This window comes from Zalophus californianus, chromosome 3 (assembly GCF_009762305.2).
Source record: "Zalophus californianus isolate mZalCal1 chromosome 3, mZalCal1.pri.v2, whole genome shotgun sequence".
Classification (NCBI taxonomy): Eukaryota; Metazoa; Chordata; class Mammalia; order Carnivora; family Otariidae; genus Zalophus; species Zalophus californianus.
The window spans coordinates 114752647-114764514 of record NC_045597.1 but is presented as its reverse complement, the minus strand read 5'-3'; the positions used below and the strand labels follow the sequence as shown (position 1 = coordinate 114764514).

At 45.8% G+C, this 11868-nt stretch overlaps 1 long non-coding RNA gene across 1 annotated transcript in view; it reads left to right on the top strand.

Moving 5' to 3' along the window:
- The first annotated feature begins 2869 nt into the window (after positions 1–2869).
- Positions 2870–11868, top strand: part of LOC113919395 — a 51717-nt gene continuing 42718 nt past the window's right edge. Inside the window, exon 1 of the long non-coding RNA XR_003518981.1 lies at positions 2870–2988. This is a non-coding gene — a long non-coding RNA (uncharacterized LOC113919395). The remainder of the gene's footprint in view (positions 2989–11868) is intronic.

Here is an 11868-nt window from a genome sequence, read left to right as displayed (position 1 = left end):
AAAGCAGAGAAACAGACTCATAAATATAGAAAACAAGCTGGTGGTTGCCCAAGGGAAGGTGTTGGGGGATGGGTGAAATGAGTGAAAAGGATGAAGAGGTACAAGCTTCCTGTTATAAAATAAATAAATCACAGGGATAAAAAGTACAGCATAAAGAATATAGTCAATAATATTATAATACTTATTATTATAATGCTTATTCTGGTGAGCATTTTGTAATGTATATTATTATTGTTGAATCACTGTTACACACCCAAAACTAATTTTTTATGCCAACAATACTGCAATTAAAACTGAAAAGAAAAGGGTTCTTGTCTTTTAAAGATACATGCTGGAATAATTTTGGATGAAATGATACAATATCCAGAATTTGCTTCATAATGAATTAGAGCAGGAAAGCAGGTCGGAAAATAGATGAAAAAGGCCCTGAGTTGATCATTGTCAAGACTTAGCAATGTGTACGTGGGGGTTGGTTGCACTGTTTTGTCTACTTTTTATATGTTTGAAAATTTCCATACTGAAATGTTTTTTTAAAAACTCACAGTTCTCTTTTCCTGCAGTTCTTGTGGTGCCCATCCAAGCCAGAACTCGTGGTGGACCCTGGTAGTTGCCGTCCCAACATCTCTGGCTCCCTGGCTCTTTCTTACAAGAACCTTCAATTCTATCCACGTGTCCACTCTTCCACACAGCCCCTGTGACTCAAGGCAAGATGACCCCATCCCCACCTCTAGCCCGAATTAGTCTCAACAGATCAGGACAAGCCTGCTAAGTGAAATAAGCCACACAGAGGAAGCTATCTGACAACATTCTCAACTAGTGAGTGCTTCTGGAAGGACAAAGGATGAAGGAGAGCTTTGCCGGGACTCCCAAGAGGTTCCTTCCTACTCCTCAAGGGCCGCTGGAAGCATTTTTCTCCTGCTGGAAGGAAGCAGATGGCCCCAAATGCCCAGCAGCCATGCTGCATCCTAGAGGAAACCAGGCCCAGGAAGAAGCCAACATGCTGAACAGCAGAGCGGAGAGATGAAAAAAACCCAAGTCCCTGATAAGCGTCTTGAACTGCTGGATCAAACAAGCCTGAAGTCCATCCTCTCTCATGATTTGCCATTACATGGTATAATAAACGTTCTTATTCTTTTTTTGATTTTTACAACCAAGAGTATTTATAACCAAGAGAATCTTAACAGAACCAATGCTCAGGGAATACTCATCTTGACAGCGGTGGAATGGGGACTGTGCTAAAGGGAGGGATTCCCGCCCCCCGACCCCGCAGTCACCACCATTGTTTGGGATGCAGGAAGCAGTCAGTGAAGGAGAAAAAAGAAGAGCAGTGGTCAGAGGGGTCTTTCAGAAGGTGAAGACATTGTCATACCCTCTACCGTTTTCAGCCCAGATAGACCATTCTTCCTAATGTCAGGCCAGCCTGCTTTGAAAGATAGTCCCCTAAAGCTGCAGACACAGATCAAGGGTCACCTTTAGGAAAGTTATGCCCAGCCCATGCTGCTGTGGATTGCCTTTGGAATATGATGGTGCCCATTCCTTGGCAGAACATTCATCACAGAAATTATGCAGATCTGCTTTTATTGTCACGGGATGCGGAGAAGAGCCCCCTGTGGAGGGCTCTGCCTTTCCTCACATGTCAGAGATGGAATTGCGGGTCTTCTCCTCATCCAAGTGTTCTCCCTTCCTTCTCAAGTAGATTGGAATCCAGTGGATGGTGCCCTTGAATGGAGCCCGGCATGATTCCTAAAGCAGGGAGTGTCTCCTCAGTTTCCACTGGGAGCTGGTGTTGAACAGTTCCACCCTGTTACTCCTTGCTCTGTCTCCTGTCGATTCATCCTCCCCTTTCCGCCTTCTCTGCCACAGCCCCAGTGCAAATCACTGCCACCTGTCACCCGAGCACCGACTGCAGTGGCACAACATCTCCCTGAGTGGATTCCTGCTGCTTCCCGACTCCACTCTTCCTGCAACTGCTAGAGTGATCCTTTAAAAAGCAAATCTGATGGCATCTTTTCCTTTCCTAGAACCTGTCAGTCTCATTCCACTGCCACTCGTGGTCTCCATGCCTCTGCCTGCCTCCCCTCTGCTCCCTTCCTTCTTCTCTCCATTCCAGAATCCTGGACATTCTCTTACCTCAGGGCTTTCCACATAGGCTGACCCCCTGGATTGGAGCTGTCTGTACCCCATCCTTCCATCTCATTTGCACATAGGCAACTCCTTTAGGTCTTATCTTAATGTCACCTTCTTGGGGAGAATGTTTCTTACTCTGTCTCTCACCCCCAGCCAAGTTACATCCTCTTTATTTGCACCCACAGACCTTGTCCTTCTCCCTCAAAATATTCAATGTAATTGGAAACTTTGCTTAACATCTCTCTTCCCCATTAGATTTGAAGCCTAAAGAGGGTAGAGATTTTGTCCACATTGCTCCACAGTCCATCCCAAGGACCTACCACAATATCTGGCAACATAATCAATGATTAGTAAATACATATCGGTTGGCTGCCTATCAGGTGTAGCCACTGCTGAGGCCCCCCAAAAGTACGGTCCCAGGGCCCCTGCAGACCCCGTTTGACCTCTTGTACCCGTGGAACCTCACACCTACCAAGTTCCTGCTCTAGAGGACAGAGCACGGAAAGGGACAAACGTAGACAGACTAGAGTCCGATTTGGAACCTGAAAGCGATGTTGTTGCCTTACGGAGAAAATGGCTTATTAGAATTCAGGACATTCCCCTCCCAAGTACACTTGTTTCTTACTGTTTGCTTTAAAATGTTTTGTGTGACTCAGAGATACAGACTAAAAACTTGAAACAGAAAGTGAAGGCTGAGAGGAAGAAAAGTCAGAGCCATTTCCTGTTCATGGGCAGTACACCCCACAGGGGAGGGTGTGCTTGTCCTCCTGCCTTGGCAATAAGTGAAGCCTTGAATGTCTCCACATCACATCAGTGCTGTCTCCTGGACTGCAGGCAGAGGGCCGGTGGGAGAAGCCACAGGTATGATGTCCAGGGGGTGGGGACTGCATGAAACACCATGGCTGGGAGCTGCTTGTTTCTCTCCCTGGGACACTGGAGTAGCTCAACTTCCTGAAAGGAGATGTGACAGGGGTGGAGGGGATGCACTCTTCTTCCTCCATGCAAGGCTGTCAGACTTCCCTTTTCGGGATTACATAAGCCTCATCTCCACTCTGGGCAGGAGAATACCCGATTTTCTTCAGAGTCAGCCACAACCACTAGAAATTCATTGCCAAGTGTCCCTCTGGGAAAATCATGGAGTCATTTTATCCTAGAGTCAGATGAGGAACAGTTGAGACTGTTCTGTCAGGAAATGGGTTTAGTTGAGGGTGAAGAGAATCCAGTGGCAGTTTCCTGGACCCAGTCAGGTGCCTAAGGCATCACTGGACCCAGTCAGGTGCCTAAGGCATCATGGCTTCCTATAGGTGGGCTTGGCCTCAGGGACTCCGGAAATCTGCCTTATTGGAGATGGGGAAAGCCAGAAGGTGGGAAGCATGGGGATGGTTTTCAAAAGGTACAGCGGTGGTGAGATGCAGCAAGCCTAGGCTTGAATTCAGGCCATGCAACTGAGAGCTCTCCACCTCTTTGAGGCTCAGTGTCCTGTGATAGTGTAGGTTTTGCTGGAAACCTGAAGAGAAATGCACGTGGATGCCCTAGCACACAGAAGGCTCTAGATTTGAGAGGCAACCTGTATAATTATTAGACAGGGGCTGAGCTCAAGAACCTAACCTCCATTCCCTCCACCTCACCATGCCTCCTTCAAAGTGGTTTTCCCAACACACGAGCTGACTGCCAGTCCTCAGTGAGGGAGCTCTCGGGGGCCTCCCTGGGGTCCACCATCAGAATTCTCAAACTTTTCTGCTAAAGTGTCCCTAACAAGAGTGAATGCATGCCTCAGAGCAGCACAGGTAAAATTTCCTTTAAGTCCCTCATTCCGTCTTGAAAATTCATGAGAATTAGGGGCACCTGGCTGTAGAGCATGAGACTCTTGATCTCGGGTTGTGAGTTCAAACCTCACATTGGGTGTAGAGATTACTTAAAATCTCTTTTAAAAAAGTCATGTAAATTTGTGTATCTTAATTTGTAATGTAGTCAGGCTTGTTTAATATAAGTATATTATTTTCTTTAGCTATTCAAATAAAATGTACAGTTCTAGGAAGTTGTGGGGAGAAGGAGAATGGACAGTGAGGAAGAGTCAGGAGGACTTGACCCCTCACATCCGAACCCTTGTTTCATTCTCCCCATAATTTTATAAGGTAGAAACTTTTTAAAAAAATCTTTATTTATTTGTTTGAGAGAGAGAGAGAGAATGTGAGTGGGGGGAGGAGCAGACAGGGAGGGACAAGAAGGGGGAAAGAATCTCAAGCAGACTCCGTGCTCAGCTTGGAGTCCAACGTGGGGCTCAATCCCATGACCTGAGCCGAAACCAAGAGTCCAAAGCTTAACTGACTGAGCCACCCAGGCGCCCTGAGGTAGAGACTTTTAAAAAAGAATTAAAACATTACAGCCAGTACAAAGCAGAATATGAGCATTCCCCACAGGGCAACTCCCTAAAAGAAACCCTCTTGAACAGTGTTCGCGGCATCTCCCTTTCCACTGGCCTTGCGTGTTGTTGGACGTCCCTGCCCCTTGGAGTCCATGAGGTGTGTCTCGATTTTACAGTCACTCACAGATACTGTCCCTACCCTGTCGAAGGAGAGCAGCAGTGTCCTGCCCAGAACCCATTCTGTTAACTCAGTATAAGCTTTGGCCTCAAGTTAGCTCTGTCAGAGACCAAGAGAAGTGAGAGGAGGGACACTTGCTTCTTCAGGCTCTTGCCAGATCTTTATTTTAGAAGTAGCTGAACCTGATGGGAACGTGCTGTCCAGGGGTTCGTGAGCTGGTAGCCAGCTACTCAGGGGTCAGTGTGCATAAAGAGAGGAGGTGATGTGGACTTCGGTTCAGAGCCTGGTGGGGAGAGGGTGGAGCTGGATGTCATGCCATCTGGGACCCCTGCCCTGTAGAGGAGGGGCTGGGATTGGAAAGAAGCTACGGGCAGGTCAGTGACCTGCTTGCAATGGGGGCTTCCAAGACCCAAGTCCTGAGGACAAAATAAAGCACAGGGTTGGGATGAAGGTCTATTTTCCGATGTCTACAGTGCATCTGGGGCTTCAAGAAGGAAGGCACTGCTCCCGGAGATCCTGGCCAAAATGGCCTCGAGTGGCTTCATGGGCAGCAGTCAACAGTGAGGGGCCAGGCAGGAGGGCCTGAGAGCAGAGACTGTTCTTTCACACAGAGAAGTCTCCATCAATACCCAGCAGGAGCTTTCCAGGGGATGCCAGGGCCCAGGCAATGGGCCAGTATAACTGAATGTTAATGCTTATGTGGCCTAATAAGTATTCACATCCAGGGAAGGCTTGACGAAATTCAGTTTAGGGAAGAATTCTGTCGAGCATTTAATCATGGGATCTTTTTTGCCTATATATGTTCTGAAGACATAACCAAAAAGGAACAAACTGGAACTTATACGTGGAATGAATTTGCCCTTTCAAAGTGGTACCTCCGGAGGTTATGCACACATTCTAAGATGCTCATGATGTTTGCAGAAATGATCTTTGGGAAGCGACTTCAGAGCCATCTTATGAGTGAGACCTCGGAGTCAGCTGGTTTGATCACTCAACTTATTCTTCAGTCTTGTCTTTGAATAATTTTTGATTCCAAAGATAAAATCGTTCATCAAATGATTACCCTTTTTTACCAAGTCTGTTTCTCTATAGACTGTAAATTTCTTAAACCAATAGAGTATGTCTGGTTCATCTTTGGCTACACAAGACCTGGCCAGGCACTTGAAAAATGCTTGATCAATATTTAGGTCTGTGCTTGTTCACTCCACTCCATAGGCCTATTTCTGCCACTGTTGTGTCTTGGACACACTGCAGACATCAAAACATTTGACTTCTATTCTCAGGTGGCTTTTGGTATTAAATAGTTAATATTTATTCCAGAAAAGGAAGGGTTGTTCTAAATCTGCACCCACCAAAACCCACAGTAGAAATGCCTTCTGGAATGAGCATCAACAACATAGCTTTGTCTGTTGGTTGACGTCACAGAGAACAGTCTGTCACCATTTTTCCCTATGTTGCTTTTCTTTTGGGGGGCATAAAGATGAAAAATCACAGCTCTGGGAGCACACAGAACAGAGAGCTGGCACTCGAGGGATTGATTATGTATTCACTTATTTATATAATTTTTTAAAAAATGGCCCAGCTGCATCAGCTTACACAAGCTGGGCTGAAATATTTCACTCGATAGTATTCTCATCTGATGGTTATAATACTGGGTGATTTAATGCAAAGGTTTTATAACCCTAGAAGGAGAAAATCAAAATTAAGTTAAAAAATAATGTTAGTGCTTTGAACTGAGATTCAAACATTCAAGTATTTTCAAGAAATGGCCACTACCTTGCTCTCCCTTCCCTGTGAGTTGATCCATAGTAGCCACACTCTCCAGTGGTACAAGTGGAAACCAGCTCACCTGGGAGAATTTTCCAGTTGCTCACATGTGTCTGTCACTTGTTCACTTGTACCTTGTAAAATGGTCCCAGGTGATTCTGATGCAGACCTGTGGTTGAGAATATGTGATCTATAGCCATCTGACCGCTGCTGCCCTGTTATTTCTCCTTATTATGCCTGATAAGTTATGTTTTGGTTAAATGATGGACTAGCTCAACTCTAACTGTCTCAGATAAAAGGAGGAACTCATTGGCTTGTGTAACTGGAAAGCTCAGGGGTGGTTTTGGTACAAGACGTTGCTTGATTCAGCTACCCAAATGGTGTAAAGATCAGGCTTCTCTCATCTCTTGGCTTGGCCCCCTCATGTTGGTGCTTTTCTCAGAAACCTCTTTTGTGAAGGCAAGATGGCTGCTAGCTGCTCTGGTTTCATAACTTCCAACTCTATTGGAAAATTAGCCTCTATTTATCAACTGTTGGAATAAAATTCTGTGCTCTGACTCCCCTTGGTCCACTTGGGGTCCCGAGTATCCATCTCTTCTGTACCAGGTAGGATTCATTTGTAGAATATAGAAGCCACTCTAGATATTTAAAGCAGAGAGGGATTTAATTCCAGTACTGAGTGCTTGCAAAATTGTTGGATGGTTTGAAGGAGTGAGTTTTGTTTTATTTATTTATATTTTATTTTATTTATATTTATTTATATTTTATTTATTTATTTATAATGGTAGCACTAGGGTTTATTAAGCTACAGTTTAGTATGGGATCTGGGGCTTGCCCATGGTGCTCTGAATGTATAAAGCCTGGATGTTCTGCCAATTCTTCTCGAGCAGTGACACCAGGAAATTGGCAGCCAACTGTATATTGTACACAAGCTCGTCATCTGTCATCTCGTGGCCATCAGCCACCGCCAGATACAGCACCTTCTTCATCTGGAATTTGATTGTGGACTTTACTTCATCCACTCTGGCTGCCATGTTCTCATTGTGGGTCAGCAAGGAGGGGAACTTGCCAGTGTAGTCAGGCCTGGGCCCAAGATTTGTGGGATCTGCTTGATCGGAGATTCTGAAGCCAAAGAGGCATCATACTTCTTGGCTAGCTTCTTGACTAATGTTTTATTCTTACTGAGTTTCTTCAGTGCCTCAATGTCCATGTGGGGAATATCCACAGTCTTGGCCTCATCATAGTGCTGCTGGTCCCCCAAAACACAAATGGGGCAGGGAGTAGACTTAAATCTGACAGTACCTCAGAAGGGTTTGTCCTTCTGACAGTCATAGTTCTTCAGGCTGATCCGTCTTCAAGCTCCACTGTGTGAAAGAGTGAGTTTTAGATCGAAGCTTTAGAAATGACTCCCACAACACAGCAGAACTAACTTGGCTGGGGAGAGCTATGACTCTTGAAACACTAAGGAAGGAAGGGGAATCAGGAGGCCACCATGAGAACAGTTGAATTCAAGACCACATGTCATATTTGTGATTTGGGGATCAGGAGGCCAGGAAGCTGGTGACATTGCTTCCAAACTGCTTTTGAAACCCAAGACACAATTGACCCGATGTTGAACCATTGTTTCATGGGAAGTGTCCATGAGCATGCGTGCCTACAGAAAATGTGAATGTTGTAGAGAAACTATCTCTTCTGCACTCTTGCCTTACAAATCTAGTTTGAATGGAAAATTTTGGATAATAATTTGCATTTATATCATTGCCTGTACAAAAGTCTAGAAAGGTGGTTTTTAGCTATATAACCATTGCAGTATGGATAGCACAGTGGGGGGCAGTTGGAAAGGATTCTGAGGGCCAGTCCACCACAGGAGGAGGCTGGGAGGGTGCAAGGCTCTCCTAGGGAAGGGGCCACACCCCCAGCTTCTGGGACTGTCCAAGGTCAAGTACACCTGTAGCCCAGGGAGTAATCATGGGATCAAGTTTGTTGTCCAGAGGAAATTTAGGTTACCAGGTTATGATTCAGGTTATAAAAATATGTTGTTACTAGGAGAGGTAAAAGATGCTGGGTGACAAAACCCAAAGATGTCCCCTGCAAGGTATGTGATGCTTTATCATTACAAGTACCTTCACCTACACTGTTCCATTTGATTCTCACAAAAGCCCCATAATAGGAGGAAGGTGGCTGGGGGTGGGTGGTTAGAGGGGTCCATCTTACAAAGGAGAAGTTCAGACTCAGAGGTTAACTGCCCAAGCTAATCCCTTACAGCTGGTGAGAGGCAGTGCTTACATTCAGACCCAGTGTCCTGACTCGAATTCCATTCCCTTGGGCTAGAGCAGAATGTGGAAGAAAATTCTTTCTGAAACAATGGTTCCAACCCCCCAGGCTTCATGTATAGAGTTTTGTGCCAGGGGCCTTGAAGGAAAGCATTCCTCTGCTTTGGGGCAGGTATGGCCAGATTGGAGCATGGGTCATGGAAGACAATGGTACAAGAGAAGAGGCAGGAAACTTGCACAAGCGCTTGGATGCTTGGCACCTCCCGTCATTAGGTCTTTATCTAAAGAATGAAACACGGAGTTTCACATTTGTTTGTTTAACGCTGGGTGTTCCAAGATGCCGCAGTATCATTTAAAATATGTGAATTTAGGACATAGATTGGCTCACGTTTCTCCCAAACAGCAATATTTTTAGCATCAGCCATTCCCACGTAAACGCAAAAGCTTCTTTGATAATAGATCAAAGCAAATCCTTCCTCCTAGCCTTCCTTGTGGGCTGCAGAATGACTGGGTTTGCATAAACCAGATTAGAGCCACGCAGAGCTGCTACCAGCATTACAAATGCCTCCTGGTGTCAGCACCCAGGAAAACCCCTGTTGCCGTATCAGTAAGAGCTTCCTCCCCGTGAGTCTCAGAGATTCACGCCACTACAGTGACAGGCATCTCAAAACTGGACTGCACAACATCCTAGAGGCACTGCATTTCAAATAAGGGGACTTGCCTTGGGGCCAATGGGTCACTAAGAATCTAGGGGCACGAATAGCGAGCACCAGGGCCTACCCCCTGGAAGTTCTACATCGAGGTCAGACCCTGTGGGGCCTGTGTAGCTGCTACCTGCAGACAGCTCCATCCCGCTGGGCAATGCGGCCAAAGCTGTTTGTGATCAAGGAGATTCTCCCTTTTCACATGTGTGGTTGGGTCATCACACTCCTAGAGTCCTCACCATCTGTCTTAGCTCAGGCTGCTGTAACAAGTTTCCATAGACTGGGTGGCTGAAATAACAAATACTTACTTCTCACAGTTCTAGAAGCTGGAAGTCCAAGATCATGATGCTGGCTGTTTCTGTTCTGGTGAGAGCCCTCTTCCTGGTTTGCAGATGGCCTTCTCATGTCCTCACATGCTGGAGAACAGAGAGAGAGAGAGAGCAAGCTCTTGTGTCTTTTTAAAAAAAAAAATATATATATATAAAAACACGAATCCCATTCACGAGGGCTCTACCCTCCTGGCCAATCACCTCTCAAAGGCCCTACTTCCTAATACCGTCACCCTGGCGGTTGGGATTCCAACATATGAATTTGAGGGGAATACCGATATTCAGTCCATAGCATCATCTTGTTGTAGAGAAGGCTTTTGGTAGCAGCTGGTCTCTCCTGGGATCCTGGCCCAAAGCGGCCCAGTTGGGTCAGTCTTCCCAGCATTCATACCAGATTTTGGTGAAGCCTTTATGACATTTCATACAGTGAGCTGGCTAGTTCTTTTTTTCGTTCATTGCTTCATTTGTAACAAAGTTCAGAAAACACTTCTGTTACGGGCTGAAGAATTATGTCCTCTACCGAATTACATATGTTAAAGTCCTGAGCCCCAGTACCATAAATATGACTACATTTGGAGATTGGGTCTCGAAAGAGGTAATCAAGTTAAAATGAGGACATTAGGGTGGGTCCTCATCCAGTATGACTGCTGTTCTTATAAGAAAAGATTAGGACACACCCAAGCACAGAGGGAAGACCATGTGAGGACACAGGGAGAAGTCAGCTACCTGCAAGTCAAGCAGAGAGGCCTCCCAAGAAAGCAGCCTTGCCAACACCCTGCTCCTGGCCTTCTAGCCCCCAGGACTGTGAGGCAGTCAATTTCCGTTGTCTAAGCCACCCAGTCTGCGGCACTTTGTTGTAGCGGCCCTAGTGGACGAATACAGCTTCCTCCAGACCAGCGGGTAGTATGATCTCCTGCCTCTTCTCCAAGCCTTTTTCGTGACAGCCCTGCTGCTAATCTGTCCTCTGGATGCAGAGATGGCGATGAGGCCATCACCAGCAGGTGTGTGCTTGGAGTCCTTTCCCAAGTCTGATCCTGGAATCATCCACTCATGCTCTCTTTCTCTGGACTCTCTCTAGGGCCAAGGAAACAGCAAAGGCTTACCAGGTGCTTCTGGCTGGGGAACATTTCATGGAGGGGAACTTCCAGGGGGAAAGGGTCCACATGTATTCAATGCACCTCCTTGGTCCCCACATTTACCCTTCTAGGCAACTGATGCACCAAATACTTATACCTCCATTTCCTCTCAGCATCGGTGGTTTAATCCAGTTGGACCTTGCCTTCTATTCCAACTACATTGGCACAACACACAGACACTTGGATTTCCTGGGTTGGCTTATGTTTCCTAGACAGGTTTAGTGCCTTGTCTCATGCAGGCATGATGGGCTCACACATGGGGACTGGTCAAAACGTTATCGATGATGGCAGCTGATACACCGTCTTGCTTTCAGCCCTTTACGGCATAGCTTGTGTTCTTGCTACAGTATGTTTAATAAGCATTGTGAACTCGTAGTTAGGAGAGTAAGGATTAACCATATCACTAATGGTTACACAGGGCACGTTGCCTCTCCCCCTCAAAGGTCTCATAGGACCCAGTGCTTTAGCCATCCCCGTCATTCCATCTGCACTCCAGACAAACGTATTTGTATCTCCCGTGTCCTTAGCGATCGCCCCTTTGTGCACAGGCTCTTCCTGGGACTATCAGCGACCTCCCCATTGTACCCAGCACAAGTCCTGACATGCATAGGGGCTTAATTGATATTTCCTATAAGAATAAATTCTGCTTATGATTTAGAGTAATTTGCACTTATTAGTCATTTTAATTTCAAAGTAGTTCTCTTTTTTCATCCTCACTGTATCCATTGTAATAGCTAAGGAATCAGAGATATGTACCCGATGTGATTAGCAAAGGCTTAGGCCAGGGTGCAGAGAAAATATTAGAACTCCTACTCCTCTGTATTTTTAATTTTATAATTTAATGTATGTTTCACCTACATTATTAATGTATTATATGGTAGAGTGTATAATGTACACATACCAATAAACAAACACACATTGCAGGCGTCTGCTGGAGAAGTTTTCACTAAAGGAGTTGGCATTTTCAGGAATGTTTGGACACTGAGCCA